The 22,071-nt window shown below is 47.9% G+C and overlaps 1 protein-coding gene and 1 non-coding gene across 4 annotated transcripts in view; both read right to left on the bottom strand.

Annotated features, from left to right (window-relative positions):
• Positions 1-22,071, bottom strand: part of GPM6B (glycoprotein M6B) — a 182,814-nt gene that overhangs the window by 48,606 nt on the left and 112,137 nt on the right. The gene's annotated exons all lie outside the window — the stretch shown is intronic.
• On the bottom strand, positions 6,542-6,645 carry LOC119246888 (U6 spliceosomal RNA). The gene has a single exon (XR_005125625.1). It is a non-coding gene; the product is annotated as a U6 spliceosomal RNA (small nuclear RNA).

The following is a 22,071-nucleotide window of genomic DNA, read 5'->3' as shown; positions in this document are numbered from 1 at the left end:
TGCCCTTGCTTAAACACTATATACACAGGGAATTTCTAAAACAGGAGGAAGATTAAAAACTGCCTAGCTCTTCTCTTGTTGCCCAATGTGTAATCAAAAAAGACAGCACTAGAGACTCAGTCCTCTTGACTGACAGCCAAACATGCTCTTGGTTTTGCCTGACACATAGTTATCAAAGTAAATACTCTGTTAGGATAAGGCCCCAATGCCAAACCTGTAATGCATACACTAGCCACAGATAATTTTTCCTAAAAGTACACATAACAGCTTTGCAAAAACACCTTTGTGTATTTTATAAAATACCCTTTAAAAGGAAAATTGGATTGGGTCAAGACAGAGTACAAGAGAGCACACAACATAAATCTTTGGAAATCAATGATGAACGTCAATTTACCTTTTTAATGAAAAGCCACTGATAAACCGTGACACGGCCGGAGCGAGCTCATGCATGCCTGGGCTCTGCCCAAGAGCTAGGGACGCTCGATAAAAAGTAGCTGTTACGACTGATAGTTGAGACCGCAGTAGGGCTTGAAATGCTTTACCACGAAGGCAGTAAAGCTCCAGGATGGAGCTTGTCAAACAGCCTCAGCCAGAGCGAAATGAACGGCTAATGGTCACCTGCTCCACCACAGTCGGGCAGGCGAGGATTATGGGCGACTCCCAGCTCCCACGCTCGGACCCCTCATTCCTACCCACTCAGCGAAATGTATCCAGGTGCTGGGAAGTCACAGTGGTGTGTGGCAAGAGGAGACGCAACTGTTCAGAAAAAATGAAATCACAGCACACCCTGCACTGGGAGCAGCAGTAAATTTGAAATTGTCACCAATAATTGTGGCACATGAGAGTAATACCTTCCCCTCACTGGCTCGGAACGGGGGCTCCGGGGCAAACATGAAAATGGGTAAGCATTAGAAGAACCCAGGCCGTTGCTGCTGCTGTTGTCTTGCTCACTAATACCTGCAGGAACAGAAAAATGAGGAAATCCTCAACTTGGGCTAATTCTTTAATCCCTGAATGAGTGTATACCTGTGTGTTTTTCTGTGTCTGTTCCTAGGGGTTGGCATCTAAAGACTGAACACGGCACTATAATGTACCATGAAACGCAAATGTATTTAGAAAATTTAATCACTTTCATTTCTAATTGGTCATCCTGATAATTAGCTTGTTTAAAATGTCGAAAATCTTGTTTGAGGGATTTGCTGTGTAATCTTTCCTGCTGCTATGTCAGTTTCATGGGTGAAAGTGACAGGTAATTTGTCATGTTCACACCAAAGAGTTGATCAGTCAGTATGTTAATTATCCAGTATATTTACTCCTTTTGAAAAGTAATTTATTTTTCACTAATAACTGCTAATACATCCTAGTGGATGGATTCAAAAGAAATAAGATATGAATTTCAAACCTGTTAACCCCAATGTGTTTTAATGTATTTGGTGGGAACAAAGATGGAAATGATTTCACAGGTTAAGCTTATATCATTAAAAATAATTATGTTTATCATTGTCAGTAAAAGCAGTCACTTAGTATATTTGCTTTAATGTATCTCAGCTAGGGGGACCTAACTGTTCTTAACGTAAAGCCTTTGCCTAAAATTCTAACTTTTGAATGTTTCAGCCAGAACATTTCCTCTCCTTTATCTTTGTCCTTCTCTTCCTCACTCACCAAATATCCAGATCAGTTATGATTTCTCAATTAAAATAAATATGAAGGCTCACTGTCAGAAACAAAGTGACGAAGGCCAGTTCTTTCCTTCTTAAATACCTGTAATTTACTGCTAGCAGCACCAAAAACCAGCTCTCAACACTGGAACTCTGAAAAGCTCATTTGTTTACCTAACACATGCTCATCAAGCACAGCCACGTGCCAGGACAGTGCCAGGCACTGTGGATCGAGGTGCTGAGGGACTCCAGGGGAGTAGCGGGAAACCAACATTCTCCTGTTGCTCAGCCTGCTCCTGTGGCGCCTGGGACCACGGCGCATCTCACCAGACAGCCAGAACCCTTGGGCTCCACGTCCCATTCATTCTCCAGCAGCTGATCCTGGCCGACAAGAGGGAACTGATCTTTCCGCCAGCCACAGATGGATCCACAGGGTAAGGATACAGCAATGGTGAACCTGACAGGGAGAACATCTAGGGGGCACGGGGGGGCTCCCTTCCTAGGCTTTGCAGGAACCGCATCTCATTGGGAACTTGCGGCATAAGGAACAGTATCCCTATGATACTGGCAAGAGTTCTACAGTTTCTTTGTGAGTCCTAGACCTGCTGTAAAAACCAGGAATGGAAGATTTTCCCCAACAGACACAAGATGTTCTACATCACTTCTCATTAGGAAAATGCAAATCCAAACCACAAGAGTTTACCTCATATGGGTTAGAATGGCTGTTATCCAAAAACCCAGAAAGAACAAAAGTTGGCAAGGCTGTGGAAAAAACGGAGCTCTTGCACACCATTCGTGCAGCCTCAAAAACCTAAAAATAGAACTACCATATGATCCAGAAATCCACTTCTGGTTATTTACCCAAAGAATATACAAACAGTAATTTGAAGGGATCTATACACCCCTATGTTCACTGCAGCACTATCCACAATAGCCACAATAAGGAAACAACCCAAGTACCTGACAATGGATGAATGGATCAAGAAGAGGTGGTATATCTATGCAACTGGAATACTACTCAGCCCTCAAAAATGAAAGCTGCCACCTGCAACAATATGGATGGACCTGGGTAGATGATGCTTGCTGAAATAAGTCAGAAGGAGAAAGACAAATACCTTTGACTACACTCATTTGTGGAATACAAAGAAAGCAAATGAACAAATAAAACAAACAAAAAGAAACCCTTACATAATAGAATGGGGGTCACCAGAAGGGAAGGATTAGGGAAGGGAGGAGTTGAGGGAACCCATTAGTGGGTGGTAGAGAGTGACTGGACATTGGGTGGTGGGTGTGTGTGTGGGGGGAATCTACAGTTGTGAGGTGAGAAATTATACAGTTACCTCAATTAAAAAAAATTTCCCAGCTCTACCAGGAAGAAAGCTACTCAACTCCTCTGTGTCCAGCACCTGTCGGACACTATTAGATGAAATGAGTGTGTAGCAAAGTGGTGAGCGCAGTTCCCAACTACTCAGGTGAGCGTGAAGTACACCTCAGTGTGGATCAAAGCTAGCCCTTGGCATGGGCCTCTTGGAAAGCTGGTGCTCCACCAGACACCATAGAGCGATGCGGGTAAGTGCACAGCCGCTGCCAGACAGGGCTGGGCTGCCAGGCCAGCCAAGGCTGACTCCACATGTGTGAGATGTGCCCCTGAATAACATGGCATCTACGGCTCTTCTGCCACCTGTGGAGGTTAACAGGAGGGACCAACAGAACGTGCGCGAAGCCAGAGCACTGTGACGCGCTCCAGTGAGCTGTGTCTGAGACCTGCCGCCGGGAGCAGCTGGCACGAAGTCGCTAAAATAGGTGGCGGATGTGCTTCTACACTCTATCCTTGACCTGCTGTGATGGTAATTAGAGCAAAAGGTGAACCGTAGCTGTTTCCAGGCTGGCGTAAGCACTACACCACGCTCACCACACCCGCGGAGTCAAGCCCGACTTCACTTTGAGGAAGACGCTGATTCACTGCGCATCGAGGGCCGGGAGGGACTTCTCTGTGCCAGTGGAAGAATGAGCTCGAACCCTGGTTTCTCTCCAATAGAGTTCCACGGGTGTAAGGATTGTGCAAAGATGGAGGGTGCTTTAGCTTTTAGAGTTGAGCATGAAGGGAAGCACAGGGGCAATGTTTAATTATTTAAAAAGCAGATTAGAGACCACGGCAAGTCCTAGATTCTCACAGCACACGGACAGCATCCTACCCTCCCGGTCTACAAATACCCCCCCGCACCCCCCGGCTGGGAATAAGTAGCATTCACTTTCTGGCTTCAAACGGGGGCACAGAAGCGGCAGGCACAAGCTACCTAGCCCACGCCGCCAGTGTACTGACGCAAACGCCCACGCTGCCTCCGGCCAGCCCTGCTGCATTTCCAGCCGGAAGCGCTGTCGCAGGTCTGCATGGCTGTTCGGTGACGCACGCGTTCATCTTCAGTTATAAAATTCGCACAGTTTAAGAAACTTAACTGAGTTCAATGAACTCCACTGGGGGGAAATCAGTGCCCTGGAGAAGAGGCGGCCACTCAGGGCAGAAAGGAAGCACCTTGTCCCTAACGGTGGCCCTAGGGTGTGTGGCCAATACCCTCTTCCCAGTGCACTGACATCCTGGCTCTGCTCGCCACGGAAAAATCAAAGTTTCCTGCATTAAAAATGTAGCTGTGCATCTCGTCAGTTATCCCGGGAGAGAGCCAGGTGCTAAGCTGAAGCCTTGACAAAAAGAATCACAACCCAAGCTGTATTCAGCTCTGATCAGAAGGGCCTGGAAAGTACAAGCGTGGTGATTTCTGCGTCCCGGCCCACCCAGCGCCATCAAGTCTTTGCTGCCGCCAAGCTCGGGTTTCTTTTTTGCTGGGCTAGGGTGTGTCTAGGAGGTGGGAGCCCCCCCAGCCCCGCAGTGCTTCCCCGCACTGACGCACTGAATAATTTAAAGTCCACCTCCTTCCAGCTAAGGGGGCGCCTGTGCCCCTCTAGAAAGGGGCTGTGTAGCAAGATGACAAGAGGCAGCGCCTGGGGTGGGGGGAGCGGCAGAGCAAGCCCGTGAGAACCCACTCAACTCGGGGCGGCCGGCAGGCCCGAGGGGCTTCACGGGTGACCGGAGCTGCCACCCCATTCAGCCTTTCTCGCCCGCACAATGCCAAGCCCCGGCCCTCCGAGCCCGCTGCCCTCTTTATCATCATTCATATCTCAGCTATGACAGTCCCAGAAAGCCTGCGAGGCGAAATGTGCCTCACATTAGCATATGTCTCCCCTCTGCACAATGGAGGCTTTTAAGCTTCTGCTTCTTAAAAGCAGCGGAGGGAGAGGAGGAGGAAAGAGCAAGGCGGCTCTTAGCAACAGTGTCGGAGATTTAATGGTTCCCTCCTTCCCAGCCGCCTGCCTGTTTCTCAATTCTTTTAAAGCCAGCCTCCTCCCAACTGGCCTAAAAACTGATTAGAAGGTATTTATGGGGCCAGCGTCTAATAAACATCCTCCCTCTGGTCATGAAGTTGGGATGAGATGCTTTGATTAAAAAAATAATAATAATTGCAGGCCCTTAACTCTTCCTCCAGACCCGCGATGGAGCGTGGCCTCTCCCTCCCGCCGGAGCACTTGACCGAATGCGGAAACGCAGTTATGCTGGTGGACGGAGGAGCTCGCCAGAGGGGACACCCTCCCGTGGTTCTCTGTACGTTTCCAATCGCAGGTAATGAAAAGGGAAAAGAACACTGAAAGGCGACACGGATGCCCTGATCCCCCGAGACCTGACTCGGGGTGCACGCAATCATTTCACATCACTTTTCCTCAGAGGCTGTCCCTGTCACCTTTGTCTCCGCTAAAGGACAGCCCTACAGCTGCAATAGACGCGGGCTGGCAGACCAATCTGGAACACACGAAAGGTCATCAAAAAACCATCCATCTCTGAGAGGCCAACCGAAGAAATGACTTGTGCTCCGTGGCACTGAGTATTAATCCTCCGAGAGAGCACGTCTCCGTTCAAGGGGGAGAAGTGAATTCCTCCAGCTCAGGCATACTTCCAGCGACACCCCTCTTCACAGGAGCAGCAGGTCCCCCGTGATGGCCCAGGCACACAGGTTTTCCAGGTGCCCACAAAAGAAAAGTGGGGCGATCCCCAGAGTTAGGGTCCTCCTAAGCTTGGCTTTGGAGGGAGGCCCAGGCTCTCCTGCCTCTCCCTTGCCCCAGGGAGAGGAAATGATGAAAAATGATGTCAGGCCCATCTGCTTGGCTTCCCGACCCCGCTCTTGTAGCCTCGGCCTTTATTAGATGCGTCGATGTTGCCCCTCCCCCAGACCAGCCTCGCACACCAGGACCAAGGCCCATCTTCGGGCGTGCCCGCCCCCACTGCAGGCCCCATCCTCACATGGCTTCATCTTCGCTTCTCTCATTCAGCCCCAAGCCTGAGGCTCCCCCCTCCTCGCTCCCAGCCCCAGCACACGCCGGCCCCTTTTCTCAGTTAACTGACGTTTCACTGTCCGGACTGTCTCGGCTTGGCCTCTGCTGATTCCTGGCCTTCTAGGGAGCAGCAAACCAATGCTCTAAGCCACAGATGAATGCTCTCTGATTTGAGCTGTAGTCTGAGCAATCAAGTTGACATCCTGGCAAGCCTTTTTGTAGCTTTCTACAGTTCTAACTCTGAAGTTCTCCTCGAAAAGGCAAAGGAACCAGAATGGCCGAGACCATTCTGCGAAGGCGCAAAGTTGCAGGACTGACGCGCCCCATTCAGGACGTTGTGAAGCCACGTAACCAAGGCGGCGAGGCTTTGACAAAGGGACAGACGCACAGGCTGGGGGAGTGGAAGAGACAGCCCAGAAACAGGCCCACGTAAATTCAGTCAACTGACTTTTTTTTGGGTGACTGTTCTTCTAACATCTTTTTTTTTAATGTATATTTTTTACAAAAATATGGAATGCTTCACGAACATGCGCGTCATCCTGGTGCAGGGTTCATGCTAATCTCTGTATCGTTCCAATTTTGGTATATGTGCTGCCGAAGCCAACACCCAACTGACTTTTCACAAAGGTAACGCGACAGAGAATGGGTTTTCTTTTCAACATCTGCAGCTGGAAGCTCGGGGTGTCTATACGCAAACCCTGAGCTCAGATACTTCACACGAGAGCCAACTCGAAACAGACACAGACCACAACGTCCAATGTCAAACGACAAAACTTCTTGAGGAAAACGCAGGAGGGAACACTGGCATCATCTTGGGTTTGCAGTGGGTGTTAGACACAACGCCCAAAGCACGATCCACCAACGAAACCCGGGCTGAGGTGTCCTTTACCAAAGTGACAGGAGGTCCTGTTTGGCTTGTAAGTTTCAAAGCCCTCTCGCTTGTAAGTTTCAAAGTCCGCTCGCTGAAGCCGAAGCGCTGCGTAGCTCACCACGCTGCGTGATGCTAGCGGCCTGCGCGAGCTCTCTGCCCGGGACTCTGAGCACTGGTACCTGGCCTGAGATTTCTGGATGTCCCATGCCCGCACTCAGTGCCCGCCACAGCACAGGTACACGATAAACAGCACACAACAACACTGACCACCATTCAGGTGATACCCGTCGGGCTCCGCAGCCCAGCTGAGCTCTGCCCGAGCACTTGCCCTTGAAAGAAAGAATTCCCTCCCCTACATCTCCATCCCTGTTCTGGCCACCCTCCTGTCCCCCTGCTGGCCCATCTGGGACTGCGCGTGGCATGGGTGCCTGGTCTCCCTCTCATGAAGTCACCCTTCCTAACAGATTCCAATGTATCCTCCGGGTGGAATCCTCCCAGTTCTAAATTTTAGGTTACAATTGCTTCTCCAAGCTCCAGTGGTGCATTTACAACACACACACACACACACACACACACACTTCTCAGCACGTGTGTGTGTGTGTGTGTGTGTGGATATACGTACACATTTGTAAAGGGGGAGGAGGACATTTCTGATGGGGCCCGGGGGGATTAATTCAGCTCAGCGTACTCTGAATTGAGAAGGATGTAAAATATTTAGGTGACATTATGCACACACGCGCACACATCATACCCACATGCACAAACACCTCACCCACACATGTGCGCGCAGGGGTATATGTACACCTGTGCTATAACCACACGGCTGCACGTGTGTGCGCACCTACACGTATGGATACATGTGCACACAAACACATTTATGCATAGACACACTTTCAAACATTCCACATCCTTCTATCCTCAAAATGTGCTCAAGTTGAATTCCTTTTCCCCGCCCCCCTCTGACGCCTCCCTCTTCCTTCCAGAGCTCTCCCTCCTGCCCGAAGCGCCGCCGTCACGCCAGGTGTATTTGGCAGGGCTCGGAATCCCACCCCTCGCTCCCCAGCGAAGTCACCGGGAGACGTTCTCTCACTTCGCCCTCCCTGGCCAGCCTCGTCTACTCCGTGGAGCGGTCACAGTACGTTTCCACGTCCCCTCACTGCTGGGAACGGTCATTTCATTCTGTTGGACACACACTCTGAAACACGTGCTTATGGACTGACTTCTGCGGTCATCAGGTGCGCGCGTGCATGTGTGTGTGTGTGTGTCGAGTCCACCCCGGCCCCTTGGTCCAGTCTCTCCCGGCCTCAGGCCGGGAAGGTGGCCACGGCTGCCTAGCTGGTTACCAACCTCCACAACCTCCCAGCTCACTCCCAGCACAGGCGCATCTGTCCAAAAGGAACCCTCCCACTGAGTTGTTCCCCCAACCTCCAGGGGAACCCCAGCCTTCTACGTCAGGCGAGCTCTTGTAGGCCCACGTGGGCCATATTTCTGCGCGTCAGCCATATGCACCCGCCTGCTCCTCCCATTACCCACAGGCAGCTCCGCGCTCTGCCCACGCTTCCCGCCCCGTCCCCTTGTTCTGACTCTTCACGTCCAGGGCCCAGCTCACGGGCCACAGCTTGATCCAGTTCTTGGCACGCTCAGCTCCATGTCCCTCCCGTTTACCATACTACCACATTCTACCCTTTCCTCCTTGTGTCTAAGTCTTACCTCCCCAGAAGACCGACTTCTGGGAGGACGTGTATTCTCTGCCGCCGAGCCCAGGCCCAGCCGGACCTGTCAAATAATTACTGGAATATCTGCAGTGTTCATGCTTTTTTTTTTTTTATAACAGCATAATTTTTCTATTGAAAAGAAATAAAAATGGACCCCATAGCACCATCTCTTTTAAGAAGCTGGTCAGTAAACAACACTTCATTACCAGAGAGGGAGAAGCTGGCGCGGTGCGTTATAAAGAAGAAAGGTCACCGCCATTCAGTGTCCCTTCTGGCTCTGGCAACGGTGGTAGCAGCTTTTTGAGTGGCGGCGACCTTCCTACTGCTCCTGATCTCAAGTAAAAACTTCGCTGTTTGCATCTTTAGACTTTCCAACAACTTTGTAATCTTTTTTGCTCAAAATACCCAGAATGGGTTCTGATTCTCTGTATGTTTTACTGGTGAAGATATTGTTCAAATGACAGGCAACAATATGTCTCCAACCATTAAAATAAATAAATAGATAAATAAATAAATAAAGTTACATGTTTAGTATGACCCATTGGCAGGGCTCAATCTGGAGAAACACTGAGTGGTTTTAATCTCCCACCTACAGTTTGAGAAGCCCAGGGGGTCAGGATGACCTCAGTGCTGAACAGGAGGCACATCCATCTGTCAGCAGTAATTGCCGTATTGACCCGATTAAAGAACAACTATTTCTGTGCTCAACGAGACCGAGCCAAACACTGCAGCCTCGGGCACGCGACAGCAGTAATTAGAGATGTATATTCCCCTAATTAAAATATGACTCAACGGGCACAGCATAAAATAATGCATTATTAACATCCGCTCAACCTCTTTCCTTCACTGGTTATGACGTAGAATTAAGTCACAGCCCACTAAAGCAGCCAGCTCCACTGAGCCCTCCCGCCACCCTGCACTCACCTGCTTACAGGGGACTGGAATTCAAGTGAGCTTGGTGTGTGCCTTCCTTCCTGCTTGCTGCAAGTCTACAGCTGCAGCCATCCCATGCAATTCTGAACTCATCTGCCGCCCCCAAAAGCAATGGACCCCATCTTTCCCCCACCCAACTCTGGCTCCCAGCAAACACGGGGCGAATCCACTTTATGAATGTGCCTGGGCTGACATGTGACAGGGGTCCCTCTGGGACCAGTTTCTTTCCCTCAATGTCTCCAAATGCGCTGCTTGCTGTAGCATGGGGCAGCGTTACCTCCTTTTACACTGAGGAACAATCCTCCACGGCAGGACAGGCCCCATTCCGTGCATTCATTCACCGGCTTGTGAACATTGGGGCTGTGTCCGCTTTGGGGCTAGTGTGAATAAAGCTGCTGTGAAATTTGTGCCCAAGTTTCCACACAGACCTCAGAGTTCATTTCTCTCGGGTCTGTACCTTGGAGCGGAATTGCTGGGTCATGGGGTTGCTCTATAGTTTAGCCATTTGAGGAGTGGCCAGACTGTTTTCCAAAGCAGCTGCACCATCGTCCATCCCCCCGGCCATGTGTGAGGGTTCCAATTTCTCCACATCCTCATCAACACTTGCTGTTGTCTGTTTTTTTTTTTTTCCTAGCCATGCTTGTGGGTGTGCGGTGCCACCTTACTGTGGTTTTGATTTGCATTTCCCTAATGATGGATGATGCAGAACATTGCCCATTTGCATCCTTTTTTCTTGAGAAACACCTATTGAATCCCTTATTTGAATAACATCAAAATTATTATTCCAGCTGGAACACAATAAGGTGATTGCCCAGCCTTAGACACAGAAACCCAGAGGCACAGGAACTGCAGAATGTCATTCTCTAGGTCAATGCTGGGATGTAGAAGGATCTGCAAGGATTTTGTCAGAAAAGACAAAATAGCTTGTGGTATGGTCTAGAGTGATGGCCACTTGTCTCCAGCTGTGGGTAGTTTCCCCTCAGAACTTCCCAACACACGTCCTCATGAGTGAGTCCTCTGAGGCCCGGGGCTCTGTGAACCTTCCTTACCACCTCTGAACGAGAGGGAGAAAACCAGAGACATTCTGTTGTCTTTAACATGAAGTCTGACCAAGAAAGCGGGGAAATATTTTGTCTCTTAGTTGGATACCTTCTAGTATTTGCCAGAATATTTCCTTTCCTACGGTGGAAATTTAAGCACCTGGAAGGCTTCCAGCAATTTCAGTATTTATTTAGGATAGGCTTCCGTTTTCCATCTCACAGAATGTGTGTTCGTTTGTGTGAAATGGCCTTCTAGCCAACCTATTCCAACAACCTATTCCAAAAACAAAAGCCTTCTGACAGACACAGAAGACAGATTTTATCCTTCCACGTAGCATGTGAGTAAAAAATCCTCCTTCAGATTTTTTTTTGTATTTCTGTTCACCTAAAATGTACTTAGATAAGACGCTACTAATATATTTATACATCAACTCTTAGGGCTCGGTAAAATCTTTTAATATTAGGGCTTGGTGAAATCTTTTAACATTCCACCATTTCCACGAGATGCTTTATTTAGCATCTCTAGACAAAGGATAGCCAGCAACTTTGCAAGGAAACTTTTCGCTAGCAAGTGTTAAATTTCCAGCCACATGTTCTGGAAGGGGCACACGCCCACACAGAAACGGTGCTACTTGCAAATCCCTGGCCCTCACCATGCATCTTCTCTGAAACCTCCCTCTCTCCACGCAGGAGTCTGAGTGTCCTGAGCATCCTGGCCAGGCCACGAAGGGTCAGTGTGTCCAAGGGGTGGCTTGTCTCGGGGGGACAAGGGAGTCTGCTCCCCGGGAAAGCAAGCCATTCCTGTCCCCCTTCCTCACTTTCTATCTCCCCTTGGTGCTGACATTTGGCTGTCTCCCTAAACCTCTGGTTTTTCCATCTAAACGCTGTTCCTTTTCCACCCTTGAATGTCTTCTATGAATTTGGAATTTCCACACATCCATGGCCTCTCCCAGAGTTCCTGGACTGTTCGTCTGATTCTGATCCAAGTCCCTGGGCACGACGATCCATGATCCCAGGCCTTCTTTGAACCCAACACAGGCTCTTTCAAACTCCACTACTTGGGAGAAGGCTGCCCTGCTCTCACTGTAGCCCGCTCTTGTTTTCTCGCTTCAGCTAGGAAAGTCAAGAAACCTGCTCCAAACCACCGGAGCAAACACGGACTTGGTCCTCGGCCCGCCCTGCCCTGTCTTTTTTCTTTCTTGACTGTTTCTTCTTCCCCAGCCACCATTCCTAGAACTGACTCACACTTTGTAAGCAAATACCAGCGTCGGGGTGGGACTCAGCACGCACAGCCGTGCCTCTTCTCCCGGCCTCATCTGAAGCACCGGTGGTCAGGGCGAGCGCTTCTGATGAGCAAGACCAGAGCACCTACTGCTAGTGGACGACCCAGATGGCTGGGCTTGTTGTCAATATGTGCGTTTGTATCGGCTTCCCCCGTACACTTGTCTGTTTCCATATGCGAAATACATAAACATGTGCTTTAAATCCCACATCTCTAAGTCAGGATAATATAAAGATCAACCCTTATGAAACCAATGAGAGGAGGGAAGACACCATCTCCGATGTCTGCTAGCATTACACTTGAGTTGCTGCCGGAGTTCCAAAGGTTGGACGGACAAATTTGGCAGAAAACCAATGACAGGTGCAGTATGGCATTCTTTTTTTAATCTAAACAACTTTTAATATGATTAAGTATTCCGAGACCAAATTTTGGTATTTACCAAGGACTCGCTTGCTCTCTCTCCAAGTCTAAACAAATAAGGATTCGAATTCTTTATGGATTTCAGCATACTATTTCTAAATGCAAAGCATACATACCCCATCTAAAGTTGAATGCAACATCAGCCCCGATATTTTTGCATAGTTTGAATGCACGAATTATGATTCTGTTCCGCCTCCTACTTGCCGTCACTCAGGCCCTCACAGTCTCCATTTTTTCACAGGAGATGGTACTGTGTGCTAATCTGTTAGCCACTCGGCGCTAAGTGGATTAATGCTGGCACATTAGAACAGGGCGCCTGTACATCACGTCCAACGAGCAATTCCAATGCTGGGCTTTAAAATAAAGCCCCGAAGGCCCTCCAGTTACAGGTTTAACCCCAGCAGAACGGCAGGGTTCTCTTACAAACCACTTTATGACCCCTGTGACTTACACCTGAACTGACTTTAAAAATTCAGTTATTTCGGGCCTCCCGGTGGCGCAGCGGTTGAGCGCTGGGTTGCGAAGCTGCCCGCGGCCTCTGCGGCGCCGGTTCGATCCCCGGCTGCTCCCCGGCCACCAGAGGAGGACCCCGCCCGCTGCTCCCCTCAGCAGTGTACTTCGGTCCTTCTGCCTGCTCTGCTCCCTGCTCTGGCTCTGGTGAATTCTCTCACCCTCCCGCGCTTCTGACTGTACCCAGTGCTTGTATAAACAAAAAACAAACAAATAAATAAAATAAAATACTTTCCCCCCCTTTAAAAAAAAAAATTCAGTTATTTCTTTAATTACATTTGTTTCAAGACATGGAGGGTGAAGTACAGAAAGAACATCGACGTTTTCTTTCTATGGTCTAATTCCTGCAACCACGTGATTATTCAATGGCTGGTATCACGTTATCAAGGTTGCTGCCGAGACGAACTAAGAAGTTCCCACCCTTTTCCAGTTTACTTGGATCACCGGCTCACATCCCAGATGTTCTTCATCTGGCAAAACTAAATGTGACGAGATACCACGTCTCACAAACTGGAACGGCCACCACCAAAAAGACAGGTGAGGATATGGAGCAACCAGAAGCCTCACACATTTACCTGCCAGTGAAGGCAAAAGGCGGCAGCCACGGTGGGAAGCAACATGGGCGCTCCCCTCAAAGCTCCACAAGTTACCACAGGGCAGTTCTGCCCCTAGGCGCACACCCACGGGGAATGAGAACCTATGTCCACAAAGAAACGTACACGTGGAAGGTCCCAGCAGCACTAGTCAAATAGCCAAAAAGCAGAAACCACTCGCACGTCTTTCAGCTGGAAAATGGATAAACAAAATGGGGCTCATGCACAGTGGCCGGCTCTTTGGCGATAAAAACAAAGTACCACACACACCACAACACGGAGGGGCCTCAGAAACATGCTCGGTGGAAAAAAAAGCCAGACGTAAAATACTTGTGAGTCCATTTATATAAAACATTCAGAAAAGGCGAGTAGTAGAGACAGAATATTAATGGCCCCAGGGGAACCCGAGGCTGCGGGTAGGAGCGCGGATGAAGTGTGAAAAAGCTCAGGGAGCTCACTGAGAGATGGGAATGTTCTAAAATTGGATGGTGGTAATGGCGGCACCACTCACGAAATTTACTAAAAAAAGGAGTCCATTGTCTCAAAACTGGTGAATTTGATGGTGTGTGCATTATACCTCCAGACAGTTGTTTAGAAAGACAAAGGCAGGAGAAACAGTCAGAAAGCAGACACAGTAATCCAGGTCGGAGATGATGTGGCTGGAGCAGGTCAGCATGACATCAGAGAGAGGGGCGCTGATGGATTTAGAAGAAGCTGAGAGAGAGAACGGCTCGGCGCTCCTCTAGGCCTTCCCTTCCCGCTTCGGCCTTCTGGGAACTCCTCCAGCACCAAAACTCTGTCCCATTCATCTGCACATAATCACACAGGACTTTCCACTACAGCTCGGTATTGGACATGATCATGGCCTGGAAGCCAGATGTGTACATGGGTGTGCCATAAGTACAAACAAATGAATGGTGAAACGACCGAACATAATCAGTCCCAGGAAGAAGAGTATGGATTATTCCAGATTATATTAACTGTCATTAGAACGTTAAGACAATAAAACTAGCAATTACCTTCACAGAGGAGTTTGCTAAAGTCATCAACATAATGGTGGAGTAAAAATCAATTTGTGAGAAAATAACCACCATAACTGATAGCAAGAGGGAACAGAAAACAGAATCAGAGTCAGCTAAAAGCAACATTTGCTATATATGTGTATGGGGGAAATAAAATAGAGGAACGTGTCCTCCTGAAGAACATGTGTCCTCCTAACTCAGAGTGTGCGCATTTACTAATTCAAATCTTGAGTCCTTGTAGCACAGCGGACAGAATAGGGCACCGGAGCTAGGCCTCTGGAGCAGGGCTGAACCACTCAGGTGAGCATGGGCAACGCACTTAAGTTCATCAACATCTAGCCCCCTTGAAAACAATGAGAACACTGCACATCTTCCACTATGTCAGCGGAAGACATCAGTGAAAGTACGTGGAGCCCTAGGCCATGCAATCAATGAGCGTGGTATTGTTAGGATTGCAACGACTAACTGCAACATTGGTAGTTAGGCAAAGCTGTGCACTATTGGCGGGAACATAAATTGGTGCAGCCATTATGGAAAACAGCCAAAGATTCCTCAAAAAAATTAAAAACAGAACTACCATATGATCCAACAACTCCACTTGTGGGTATTTATCCAAAGGAATCCAACTCTGACTTGAAAAAAAAAAAATCACTGCACCTCCATGTAGGCTGCAGCGTTACTGACCATAGCCAATGCATGGAAACCACCTCAGTGTCCCCTGATGCATGACTAGATCAGGAAGTTGTAACATGTGTGCATGTGTGTGCACGCGTGCACACACACACACACACACACGGGAATACCACTCGGCCATAAAAAAAAGGCAATCTTTCCATTTGCAACAGCATGGATGGACGTTGAGGACATTAAGAAAAATGACATAAGTCACACAGAGAAAGACAAACACCATTTGTTCTCACTTGTGTGTGGGATCTGGGGAGCGGGGAAAAGCACTCCCCGGTACAGAGGGCAGATTGGCGCTTGGGGGAGTGCAAAATGGGTGAAGGAGGTAATGCATATGAAATGAGCAAAAAAAGTAAAGCCCCTCCGAAGCTGACAGCAGAAGGGTGGTTACCGGAGGGCGGAGGAGGGGAGCTGGTGGGTCCGTGGGGCTGCTGGGCGGGCCGTGGCTGAGGTGAGGGTGGGCAGTGAGGGTGAGGGTGGGCCGTGGCTGACGTGAGGGTGGGCAGTGAGGGTGAGGGTGGGCCGTGGCTGAGGTGAGGGTGGGCAGTGAGGGTGAGGGTGGGCCGTGGCTGAGGTGAGGCACTCTGTGCCCGAAACCTGCCCAGCGCTGTAGACTGATGTTGCCTTAATGAAAGAACGTTAAGATTTCAGGTAAACTGACCAGCTGTTGGCAAGCACAGAGCCCGCAGCAGAAGGCGGGCGTGGGCTGGGTGATGCTGGCTGCGAGGGAGCGCCCCATTGGCCGGCTGCCGGCCTCCAACCACTGCACAGCATCTGAACCCCACGGTCTGGTCGGGCGCCGCTGCAGAAGAGTGTGCCCCGCGTGACAACGGCGTCTCCTCACAAATTACTGTTTATTTCAAGCTGCTGCTTTTAAAAAATGCCCCCTCCTTTCATTCTGCAGAGCGGCAGAGCACCAAAGGGGGGCCAAGGGCCGGCACTGGCTTCTCAGATTGTCACGAAAAAAAGAGTGTACTGGCTCAGGCGGAAGCAGACGACAGGACAAGTTTCTTTTGGTTTACAGCTGAGGTGCAACTATGCACAGTCCTGCGCGGGAGGCGTCTCTCCACAGAAGGTTAGTTTCTAGCAAGTCTCTGAAGGTCACCGGTTTTCTAATGCACGCCGTGTCTTTACAAGAAACCGGCCTTCTTCTGAGCTCAACCACAGAAAGCTGTGTGACGCGTTCCTTTCGCAGTGTTTAATGGAAACACAGATATAAATAAAATGCACCAAGAGCCACACCCCCCACACAAAACAGATATACCTGTGTATCCAGATACCAGGTTAACAAGACACATCACTAGCGTCCTCTTAGCCCTCTCGCAGCTATAGCTACTGCGGCTTCTAACACTACCGATGCCCTGGCTTAGTCTTGACTTTCATCTAAATGGAATCATGTGGAATGTTCTTTTTTGTATCTGGCTTCTTCCGTTCAACAAGCATCTATGCTCTGTACATTAAGGGAGTGGATTTCCTTTCAGGGCCGTGTAGAAACCTGTGTAGAAATTGCACAAACAGGCCACTTTGTTTACGCAAGCCTTCTGCTGAAGGGCATTTGGGGTGCTTCCGTTTGGGGCGACTATGAGGGTTCAGCATGCTCTTTATGAAATGCTGGTAAAAAAATTCTGAGTTGATGAATGCAAAAGAATACATGCAAAAGAATAATGGGCATGCAGTCAAGTACACACAAATCTTAAGTACACAACCCGATGGATTTTACACACGCAGGTGTGCATGCACACACACAAGTGTGTAACCTAACCCCAGGGCAAGGCAGAGAGTCCATCTTTTTCCCCCAGAGGCATCCTGAGACCACATTGGTTGTAAATCTCTCCAAAGAGATGACCAATTGTGAATCTTGGAGCCCATGAGCACCCCCACAGCGGGGTGCAGGGAGCGTGCAGGCCCTGGCTTCTCTGTCACTCACTTGTGCCTTTAGGAAAGGTCACTGCAGCCTCTGTTTCCTCATCTGCAAGTGAGCTAGCTCCAGTCCAGGGCCCATCACAGCTGTGAAATTCCACGCATCAAAAGAAAACCACTGAAACCCTTGCTAATCTCTGTATCACAGAACCTTAATACAATGTTTTGCATAGAGTGGACACTCAAAAAACATACTAATGGAATTGGAGTGCAAGATTCAGTAGGCCCCTGTCTCATTATTTCTTGAGTGTTAGGTTTTGGGGTTTTTTTTTGCCTCCTTCCCCTACCTGTAGCCTCTGCTTTCCATCCCCACGAATAGGGCACTAGGTCAGGCCAAGAAACGGGACTTTCTATCTCAGCCCCTTCCAGGCAGCTGGTGCCATCACAGTGCCTTTTGCACATGGCCACCTGCATGTTTTTTCTAAAACAAATCCAATAGAGATTAGGTCCTCTGCTTTAAAAGCCTCAATTTCTTTACTACTTTATTAAACGTGTATCTCTAAGTGTGGGCTAGGCAATCACTGGGTACCGTGGATAAAACACAACAATGTAGACATGAAAACCTTCCACCAGGTTTATGTGTTATATGGGGGCTGTTGGGGAGCACATAGTTGACAATCAGTACCCCCATTACAGTGGAGTAAATGTTTCAAAGGATAAAGGCCAGGGTGCCGTGGGGACGCATAAGAAAGTGCCTAACCCAGAGCGTTGGTGGTAGTGATGGCTGGTGTGTCAGAGAAGGTTTCCTGGAGGACACACCTTTAGGCCAAGATTGGAAAAAGAGGGGGCAGTTAGCCAAGAGAAGACAGGGTGAAAGTGTTGTATGCACAGAGAATAGCCAGCATAAAGACAAAGAGAGGAGGAGTCTGTGACAGTCTTAGCAGAGTGTACATCTCTGCAGATGAGTCTGCAGAGATAGGAGAACCAGATTAATCAACCATAATCATCAAAACTGCATGGTATTGGAACAAGAACAGACACACAGACCAATGGAATCGAATAGAAAATCCAGAAATAAACCCACAGATTTATGGTCAACTAATCTTTGACAAAGGAGCAAAGACTATGCATTGGAGCAAAGAAAGTTTGTTCAATAAATGGTGCTGGGAAAACTGGGTCGCTACATGCAAAAGAATGAAGCTTGACCACTACCTCACACCATACACAAAAATCAACTCAAAATGGATTAAAGAACTAGACATAAGACCTGAAACCATAAAATACATAGAAGGAAATATAGGCGAAACACTATGTGATTTGCACCTCAAAGACATCTTTACAGACACATCACCCAAAGCAGTGATAGTGAAGGCAAAGATAAACAGCTGGGACTCCATCAGATTAAAGAGCTTCTGCACAGCAAAAGAGACAATAACAAAAACAAAGAGAAACCCCACCAACTGGGAGAACATTTTTGCACACAACACTAATGATAAAGGACTGATCACAAAAATCTGCAAAGAGCTGATGAGACTCAACAACAAAGAAAATAATCCAGTTAAAAAATGGACAGAAGAGCTAAAAAGAAACTTCTCTGAAGAGGAAATGCAAATGGCCAACAGGCATAAGAAAAAATGTTCAACATCACTTGTCATCAGGGAAATGCAAATCAAAACTACCATGAGATACCATCTTATACCAGTGAGAATGGCACATATTAAAAAAACTAGCAACAACAAATGCTGGCGAGGATGTGGAGAAAAAGGAACTCTCCTGCACTGCTGGTGGGAGTGCAAACTGGTCCAACCACTATGGAGAGCTGTGTGGAGACTTCTGGACCTACTAAACATAGAGCTTCCATAGGATCCAGCAATTCCACTCCTAGGTATTTACCCAAAGGACACAGAAACAGTAATTCCAAAGAGCACCTGCACCCCTATGTTTATAGCAGCTCTATTTACAATAGCTAAGCTTTGGAAACAACCCAAATGCCCAAAAATAGATGACTGGATCAAGAAGATGTGGTACATATACACCATGGAATATTTTACTCAGCAATCAAAAAAGATAAACACATGCAATTTGCAGCAACATGGATGGCGGTAGAAGGGATCATGATCAGCGAAATAAGCCAGAAAGAGAAAGAAAAATACCGGGTGGTCTCACTCATAGCAGGAATCTAGAAAACTTAAATAAGGGACCAGGAAAATGAATAACTATAAGAAAGAAAATATCAAAATCAACAAACAACTATGAACCAGAGAACACTATGGGGGGGGGTAGGGGCGGGAGAGGAGGGATTGGGGTCAAAATAAGGGGGTTGTAATTGTATGGGGAATATAAAAATAAAATTTAAATAAAAAATAAGTAAAAGTAAATAAAATACACGGGAATCTTACACCACTCTGGTAGTGAGAGACTTAGTACAAACGACAACTCCCGAGTGGCGCCTAACCAAGGCGCGGTGCTCACTGTAATTCTAGGAGTCTTCCCCCCGCCCCCGCCCAATAAAGGGGACAGTCACCTAAGATAAGCTCTGGTGAAAACCCTGTAGGGAGGCGGCTGAGCACCTTTGGCCCAGTGAGGCAATTATCCACCCTTACCTTTTGGTGCCATCAAGTTACCATTCGGGCAAATACAAGGACATTTTTTGCCACATGATTAAGAGACCATCAGCACAGTCAAGGCCTAAACATATTTATACATGCTTTTAAATAAGGAATGTTGTTCACATTCTGTATTCAAAATAATTCAGATAAAAAGTCAACTTTTGATCATTTTTTTCTAATACTATTTTGGAAGATTTGGGCGCTCAACACTTTTGTTGGCAATCATTTATTTTGTTGTTGAAAAAGGCAATAATGAACATTGCTTTCCCATGGGCTCTCAGGACTCAATAGTATGCTTCATCAAGTAAGAAAAATCTGTTTTAAGCTCTTGGTGGTCTAATTAATCTGTTAATTGAAAAAGTCCCCTCAACAGATTCAATTAACAAAAAGAATATATGCAGATGTTAACATGAAACTCAAAACAGAAATAAAGGCCATATAGAAAGAGGAAATCCCTCAACCTGGGCTTCATGGAAGCCAAGAATCCTTATTAAATTGTAGGCCCAAATCTGCATTTATTTGTATAGTCATATTTCAGGGTAGGGTGTTTCTAAGTTTTCAACAGATTCTTCAGGGATCCTTGACCCAAGAATGATGAGAACCAATAGTCTGGCTTGCCAGGCTCAGTAAAGCTCTGTGAGGTCAATCAGTGCATGTGCGCGTGCGCAGCAGCAGAGTCAGGAATTTTCCAAGCATCAATAAGGTAAAACTGCCAAAAGGTTCAATCCACAAAGGCTCTCACATGGATCCTGGTCCTTGGCAACTAAAAGGCTCAAGGGAAACCTCCGTCAGTCTTTAGCTATGACCTCCCCCCACTGCCTGGGGCCAGGGTGGCCAAGACCCAGGAAGGCAGGGGTGAAAGACAATGGAGAACAGACCCGCGGACCCCTCTTGCGGAGCTCACATGCTTTGCTAAGTTCGGGAACATTCATTGTACGACACAGGGCCCACTGGCGTCAGCAACTCTTTCCTCTGAGGAAGACCGCAAGGCCTTGGTGGCTTCTTAAAAACCATCTCCATGTTTTTTACTTGGAACCCCAAACACTAGTTCACAGCACCACATGGTGAGTGCACCATGACGGCAGGCAGCACAGAGACGAGGTGACACAGTCCTGAAAAGGGAGAGTGCTCTGCAGAGCTCTGGAGCAAAAAAGCATCATGAACATCACCCCCCAAAGAGCGGTGGCTTTCATTTCTGACTTCGTTTCTGGAAATAGAGTTTAAAAATTGGTATAACCTATTGTAAAGAGTGCTGCTATAAACATAGGGGTGCAGGTGCCCTTAGGAATTACCGTTCTGTGTCATTTGGGTAAATACCTAGGAGTAGAATTGCTGGATCATATGGAAGCTCTGTGTTTAGTAGGTCAAGAAATCTCTACACAGCTCTCCATAGTGGTTGGACCAGTTTGCATTCCCACCAACAGTGCAGGAGAGTTCCTTTTTCTCCACAGCAATCAAAAAAGATAAACACATGCAGTTTGCAGCAACATGGATGGAGCTAGAAGGGATCATGCTCAGTGAAATGTCAGAAAGAAAAAGAAAAATACTGTTGGTCTCACTCATAGCAGGAATTTAGAAAACCTAAATAAGGGACCAGGAAAAAGAGTAATCAATACAAATTAAAAATCAAAATCAACAGCAACTATAAACCAGAGACACACTATGGGGTGGGGGGGGGGGAAGGGAGGGGCGGGGAGAGGAAGGACTAGAGTCAAAATAAGGGGGGGTGCGATTGTACGGGGAATATAACCATAATGAAAATGCATACATTGTGCAAAGATGAAAAATGATGTAAGAATTATATAAAATAAAATATTAAAAAAATTGGTATAACCATAGAAAGTCATAGAGCCTTCAAGGAACTACCCTCTTCCCTACCCTCCACCCATCGATACTTTGCATCGTAGCTAGGCAGCAAGCAGAATCTTCGGGAACACTATCCTCTGCTCTGCTCAGATGAGAAGGGATCTTGCCCCTTTCCACATCTCACATAAATCATTTCACCAAACCATCCTCCAAGGCAATCTTTGAAAAATGAGCAGAAAAGAGACAGCTAATTCCATACAGTCTAAGCACAGCTCGTGTCTGGAGAAGAACAAATGTCCTGTCCACAAGCCACATCCATTTGCTGTGCCCCCGTTTTGCTCACTCTTGCAAGTGGCTGTTTCCACTGCCCGCAGCAGTGGCCGACCACAGTTCCATGGCACAGGGTGGAAGGGAGTTGGAGTCGGCAGCAACTTTGAAGACACCGGGGACCCAGCCCCAGAGAAAAACACAAAGGCTGTCACACCACGCGCAAAAACAAGCTAGCAGTGGCTATTCAGATGCCCCACTGTCCACTGGGTGACCTCCTTCCCTGCTGGCCACTTCCCAGGGCTCATTACGAGCAAGGTTGTTCTTTCTCTCTGCCGCATGAATGCAGCTTTTGAACACACTCTTCTAGTTACATTTGCTCCTAGCACCGATGGATTATTTTAACCATGATCTCCTGATG

This window comes from Talpa occidentalis, unplaced genomic scaffold, assembly GCF_014898055.3.
Source record: "Talpa occidentalis isolate TD23 unplaced genomic scaffold, MPIMG_talOcc4v2.1 talOcc4.15, whole genome shotgun sequence".
In the NCBI taxonomy this organism is placed as follows: Eukaryota; Metazoa; Chordata; class Mammalia; order Eulipotyphla; family Talpidae; genus Talpa; species Talpa occidentalis.
This window is presented reverse-complemented; position numbering and strand designations above follow the sequence as displayed.